The sequence below is a fragment of the Vespa velutina genome, chromosome 5 (assembly GCF_912470025.1).
Source record: "Vespa velutina chromosome 5, iVesVel2.1, whole genome shotgun sequence".
NCBI classification, from domain to species: Eukaryota; Metazoa; Arthropoda; class Insecta; order Hymenoptera; family Vespidae; genus Vespa; species Vespa velutina.
This window is the reverse complement of record NC_062192.1, coordinates 1,979,582-1,987,081: the sequence shown is the minus strand read 5'-3', so window position 1 is coordinate 1,987,081 and position 7,500 is coordinate 1,979,582. Positions and strand designations below refer to the sequence as shown.

The 7,500-nt window shown below is 33.4% G+C and overlaps 1 protein-coding gene across 3 annotated transcripts in view; it reads left to right on the top strand.

The window, feature by feature from the left end:
- LOC124949037 (tyrosine-protein phosphatase 99A) overlaps window positions 1-7,500 on the top strand; it is a 337,582-nt gene that overhangs the window by 289,258 nt on the left and 40,824 nt on the right. The gene's annotated exons all lie outside the window — the stretch shown is intronic.

Genomic DNA, 7,500 nt, shown 5'->3' with positions numbered 1-7,500 from the left:
AGTCAGAATCGGAAGTTAAAACTCGACGAATGTATTGGGTGTTTAACAAAAATAAAGAAAGAAAAAAAAAAAAGAAAAATGAAAAAAAAATATAAAAAAAATATCTATAACAGTTTAAAAGATATTTTTCCTCTTTTTCTTTTTTTATATTTTCTTTCTCTCTCTCTCTCTCTCTCTCTCTCTCTCTCTCTTTTTCCCCTTTTTTCTTCTTTTCTTTTTTTTTTTTTTTTTAAATCATCGAAACAATTCGAAGTAATAATATAAAGTAATCATGATAAAAGTCAAGAGAATAACGTTTTGCATTAAGTCGAGATAACTAATATGCCATCGTCGTAATTTTGTTTTTTTTTCTTTACGAAATTTATATTGAACAATGTAATAAAATTTAACTTGAATATATTCGTTTCGTATTTCTTGAATGTAGGAATAGTGCGATGAAAATAAAAGTTACGTTTACATTAGAACATTGCTTTTAATCCTGGGATATTGTACGATAGTAGTACTTTCGGAAAATGTCTCAACGTTTTTCCTTGAAAACTCAACATACATATACGTAAGATCGATACTCGATTTGGCAATAGTCTCTCCTTCCTACTCTTTCTCTCTCTTTCTTTGAAAGAACGTTTTAAAATCTTCCAAACGAAGAACGATAGCGAGAAAAGGGGAAGTCACTTTTCTCGTATCGACCTATCTAACTATGTATGTATCTAAAAAGGGCCCAGCTTGGATTTTACCTTCGTCGCGAAATAAAGTTTTCCTATAGATCGAATTAGCCCGACAAGCGGATTGAAACGAAAGTTCGGCCCTTTGTTCGACCGAAAATGCGATGTCGTTCTAACTTTTCCGTTAAATTCGTACAGCTGAACGAGAAGAGAGAGAGAGAGAGAGAGAGAGAGAGAGAGAGAGAGAGAGAAAGTGGAATAAATCAGGAAGGTACGTCGTTGCTGGCGTATACATTAAGTTAGTAATAGTAGCATTAATAGTAGTAGTAATAGTAGTAGCTAACAAAGCTATTAGCAAAGTACCTGTTAAGTCGGTATTATGACATATATAGTAGGAAGTATCGATTATGCCTTGTATTTATCGAAGGAACATAGGAACATAGGATTATCAGACAGTGCATTCTGCATAATCTCTATTAATTCATTATCAATAATATATATATATATATATATATATATTTAATATTTTTAATCCCTTATAACAATTATTAATCGATGATAGGAAGAAAAGTGAATATAAACAAGAAGAAAGATAAAAAAAAAGAAAAACGAAAACAAAAGAAAAAGAAAAAAAAAGGAAAGAAGATAAATGATAAATAAAAAAAGATGATCGAAGACTCATGAGATCTCGAATCGTTACAATGTATATCTCGATGTATTGTACACCTTGAAAAGTCCAATTCATCTTCCGGAAATAGCCGTCCGAGGAAGATAAAGCCAAAATGGAGTCAGTGGTCGGTCTCAATCAGAATGGCACTATCGGACACTGACGTTCTGCTAATCTCGTCCCGGTAGCTCGAGGAACATGGCCTGATACGTACGCTCTGTGTACCGATAATTTAGCCCAATTTACTATTCCAAGCTGGCATAAATAATTACGACGATCGCGGTCGACGTGGTCTAGATGGATTCTCTCTCTCTCTCTCTCTCTCTCTCTCTCTCTCTCTCTCTCTCTCTCTCTCTCTCTCTCTCTCTCTCTCTCGTACACACACGCACACACACACTCTCTAGTATACATTTTACATATATATATATATATATATATATATATATATATATATATATATAGCTGTAGATATCAAGAGCTTTACAAATCTTCGTTATCATCTATCGTGTATAATTCACAAGAGACGATAAAAGCTACGTATCAAAGAATCATCGTTGTCATCGACTTTCATCATTTTCATATGAAATTCAAGAGAAAATTTAACTAAATGAATTATAAAACTTATGGCGATCTTTCAAAAGAACAATATCAATTGTACCCAAGATAATAATACTAATCGGTATGAATGAAAAAGTGAAATGAATCACGAACGACAGCTTACGATTTTTAAATTCGATCTTTCAAATCGATTCTTATCTTTCTATTATATTTTTATTCTTGGCTCCTTTTATAAAGGTAATTTTTAATATTTCTAACATCGGCTTTATCGTTTTAATGCAGATATTACGTTGAAAATAAAGAGAGAGAGAGAGAGAAAGAGAGAAGAACGAAATGTTTGTCGATCGTAATAAAATGCATCTTCTCTTTCGTTGTATAAAAAAAAAACGTATCGTCGATGGAGATTGTTTAAAGTGTTACATCGAATGACGAGATACAGTAAGCCGATGTTATTTTATCTAGACGAGTAAGAGAGGATGAGAGAAAGAGAGAGAGAGAGAGAGAGAGAGAGAGAGAGAGAGAGAGAGAGAAATACGGACAAGGAAAGATTGTCTTAGTTTCAAAAACTGCATCAGGTGATCGCGTTTCATCAACCTTCCTGACTATAAATTACGTGACGCGGTTAGTGCATCGAAGCGGGCAAGGATGGATGGAGGATGGTGAAGTATAAAAATCGTTAAAAGAGTTTTCTAGTAGAGGAGACCCTTTCTTTGCTGATTGCATAAATTTTCGTAGGTGTTCTTTTATTTAATTACTTTTTCCTTTTTCCTTTCTTTTTTCTATTCCTTTTTCTTGTTTTCTTTCTTTTTCTTCTTTATCTCTTATCTTTTTTCTTTGCTTTTTTTCTCCTTTCATGTTCTTTTATTTTTCCTTAAAGAAAAAAAACTCTACACCATAGAGGAAGCATTTAAAACGGCGAAGCCGTTTAGTTAATAATTTAGTTAACATTAATTATTTTCATATACCTGATACATATTCTAATTCGATATCTAATAGAATAATACAATATTTGTATATATTCCTTGATATGATAATAGTAATAATGCAAATAATAAATGTAAATGATAATCGAAAGATTTGGTTCGAAGCATTTAATATAAAAACGTTGTTGTAACCATTATGGCTATACGAGTGTTCAAACTGATTAAGAATATTAGTTCGATTATTTGAAGAAAGCAGAGATTTTCTCGAAAACGAAACTTCTACCAATTTAATCTCTGCTTCCCTCTCTCTCTCTCTCTCTCTCTCTCTCTCTCTCTCTCTCTCTCTTTCTCTCTTTCTATCTCGGGTTCACAAGAGATACACATTAATGTATACAATTTCACTTTCGCCATTGCATCGGAATCGATATACACGTGTTATCGAACTATTAAACTATCAAACATTTACCATTAAGAGAAAGAGAGAGAGAGAGAGAGAGAGAGAGAGAGAGAGAGAGAAACTATACGTATATGTGTTGATACGTTTGTATGTATACGTTATAATAGTCCTCGTATAGATAAGAAATGGGGGATATACGTAAAGGAGAAAGACGATGTAACGGAAAGGACCAATCAAAGAGATAACTGAATTCCCATTAAACCGCTTATAACATAATTAATTTCGCGACGCACATTAAATGTAGCACACCTAACACACTAGATGGTGTTCTCTGCAAGCGATATCACGTGTAACGTAATTTCCTCGTTAAACATAGTTCAACGTATCGCACGTTTACACGCACATGTAACCAAGTCGCGGCTCATGATCGCGTGTGAATTTTCTCTACTCTAGTTCACTTTTTTCTTTCTCACTCTCTTTACAAACCCGTTTGTACGTACGTACATACGTATGTACGTTCGTTTGTTCGTTCGTTCGTTCGTTCGTTCGTTCGTTCGTTCGTTCATTCGTTCGTTCGTTCGTTGTGCCAACGTCACACAATTCGTCGAGGAAAAAATGCCATATCTCTGGCGATGTGTTTCCGTGTAGAGAACGCCATTGCCCCCTAGCTGGGCTTCGTATTTATACGGCGTATATCAACGATGAAAAACAGCCTGTAACACGGTACTCAAACTTTCGGTGTATCGAATTTTGTTTCGAACTCTCACTACTCGGGTTATATATTTTAGCGGTTTAATAACATTTCACAGTTCATCCTACTAGAAGCAAGAGTAAGGAAGAGAGAGAGAGAAAGAGACAGAGAGAGAGAGAGAGAGAGAGAGACAGAGAGAGAGAGAGAGAGAGAGAGAGAGAGAGAGAGACAGAGAAACAGAGAAGACCTTTCACGATATTATTACAGATAAGTTTATTATATAATAAAATTGAACAAGTATAAATCCTCGTGGAAGTTGTAATTTGTTCTTTTTATTTTTTTCTTTTTTTTTTTTTTTTTCTTTTTTTTTTTGAAGAACTACTTCTTTCACTTCGTTCTCCTTTTCTATATTTTTCATTTTTCTTCTTTTCTTTCTTTCTCATTGTTGCTTTCTCAATTCAAACGAATAACATTATTCCGCTTATCAATACCCCGACAATTATAGCTTTAATATAAATCTCGTAATATGAATCTCATAATTTCGCATTTCGTCGGTACTATAGTCAAGCTCCATTGATATATCATCTCTATGACAACGATCGCATGAGTATTGTCCTCCTTATTATTGTCTAGCTTGAAGATATGAATTTTATATACCCTGTACTTTTCATTATCGTATCCGGAATCCATAAACAATGTCATTCTGAATATTTCGAAGATCATAATGAAAACAAATTTATGAGAGTATTCACAATAAAAAGGAAATAGTTTATTAATGATTTAGTCATAATGTCTATGAAATTATTCTCGAAATATCTACATTCACATTACATAGATAACGATATTTTCTCTTTTCTATAGTTACGTTCCATTGACGAAAGAAGAAGAATTGCTCGTTACCTTTGTTCGGTTTATCGAAGTGGAAAAAAGAAAGGCGATACTATAGATAAAGAAAGAAAGAAAGAAAGTATGAGAAAGAAGGTCCACTTTGCGATGTAAATTTTCGTAGACGGAAATTTCATGTACTCTCAAAAGAGCATTCGTTCCAAAAGCAAGAATCCTTTCTATCTCTTTTTCTCTTTCTGACCAACACTTTTTCCTATTTATCTCTCTTTCTCTCTCTCTCTCTCTCTCTCTCTCTCTCTCTCTCTCTCTTTCTCTCTCTTTGTTACCTCCTTCTCCTCCTTCTTTATCTCTTATTGCAAAACGAGCACTTTAGAAACTTTCGATCGACGTGTAAAAGTCACTGCATTTTCCTGTCCTTTCTTCCTTAATAAGAAACTATCGATAATTATTCCACTCTGTACTTCTTATCTTATCCTATTAAACATTTGCATTAATATCGACTATTATGCAAATTTTGTGAATGCATTAAAAAATTAACTGTTAATAAGTATACGTCGAAGATTCGATAGATTAACAATAAAAGATGTAATTATTACCTCTACATCATTTTACAATTATATTTCCTATTATTTCTCTCTCTTTCTCTCTCTATCTATCTATTTTTTCTTCCTTCCTTTTTTGTTTTTGTTTAGAGGTAAAATTATAGTTTCATGAAAAATAATAAAAAAGAAAAAAATTGAAAAAAAAAAAAAGAAACAGAAAGAAAAAGAAAGAAAGAGAGAGAGAGAGAGAGAGAGAAAGAGAGAGAAAGAAAAGGAAGATAGAAAAATAGAAACGAAATCGGTAGAAGGCAGTCGACGAAGCGATAAGCAAATAGACGTTACCGTCGAGCAAGCAACAAGCAACGATCTCGCATCTCGCATCTCTCGAAATGCTGCTTGTTGCCAGAGGCACCGAATTTTTCGGGTTAATTGGAATCGAGTCACGACTTCGTTTTTTATACCCTCGTTCTCCCTCGAGACGCGTGCAACGCACAGCATTTACCATCTCTTTCTCTCATTTCTCTCACTCCCTTTTTCCATATATCTATCTATATATATATATATATATATATATATATATATATATATATTTATTTATCTCTTACTCTCCTCTAAAATCGACCCATCAACTCGCACTCCCATTTACATCAACGTTCTCTTCTCGTCGATGGTTTAAAATTTCGACGAAATTCTCGTATCGACGAGAATACCTATCTCCCGAAGTTTATTTTACGATCAGAGAGAGAAAATGCCAACTATACAGGTTTTATCATAATTCAGGTATACCTCCTGTAGGATACGATTTCAAGAAAATCGAAATAATAAGAAAACGAGGATTCGTACGAGTTATACGTTTCTACGTATAAGATTTGTATCTTTATTTATTTTCTTCTTCTTCTTCTTCTTCTTCTTTTTCTTTCTTTTTTCTTCTTTTCTTTTTTTTTTTCAAACTGATACAAACAGATAATAGTATTACGTTTTACCAGAGAAGATAACCGGGGTATTATTCTAACAATGATAATAATTATAGAAAGGAACGATTTATAATCTGTACGTTTCCAATGAAGTTTTTACATTAATTTCGAAATCCTAGAAATTATCTGATAGTAAGTACATAAAATACAAATAACATACGTGCGATGCTAAAGGGTGAATCAACTATCTTCCCCTTTATCCTACCAACATTGCTAGTCATTTTCTCATCCCTCTCGATTCTCTTTCTCTTTACTAATACTACCACCATCACCACCATCACTATCACCACTATCACCACCAACACCACCAACACCACTACCATCAGACGCAAACTGCGGCAATTATCCGAACCGCAGCTGCGCAGAAACTTTCCGTAACAGATCGCTTGGCGATTAATAACCTATATTAATTAGGACAAAACGTGGGAGTACGAATCGGAAGACGGTAAAATCCGTCGCTGCGCCATGTTGGCTCTTCGACCGCTAATTATTCTACGCCTGCCGTTAGAACCTCCGTTTTGTTTCAAACGATCGAAACCTTCTCGTACATACACATATACATACATAGATATATGTATGTTCGGCTGTATGTATATATATTACGTATGATACTTCACACTAATTGTAAGTCCAAGAGTAAACTTTCTTGTTGGATAGCACTTTAATCGACGGGGAAACATATATCTAAAAAGACAGGTATAACGTGTAAGCAATTTCTCTCTACTTTTCGTCGTTCAAATGTTATCTTATCAATTGACATTTCAAAGAGAAAAAACTATATAATTAACGAGTAACTTTTAATGATGTTTACACAAACATTGTTAAACGTATGTTGTTTTATCTCTTAAGAAACTAGTATATGAACGAATATACCTCTATATATATATATATATATATATATATATATATATATATATATAGAGGTATGTTCGTTCATATATGTAGATGGTAAAGTGTGAAAGATATTTATCGTTTTCTAAATTTATTCTAACAAATATATATATATATATATATATATATATATTACATGCAAGAATACATATCTACAATGTTCATTTGGCTTAACAGTCGGCGTAAACGTAAACAGAAACTCGATGGATAGTAGGTATGGTAGATACCGAGGTCAACTAGCGCTCGATGTTATATATTTAGAGCAAACGATAAACGTTGATTATTATCTCACGAGAAGCGCGTGCGTCGATATGAAACATCGATCCAGGGAACCGTCAAATCAAATTAA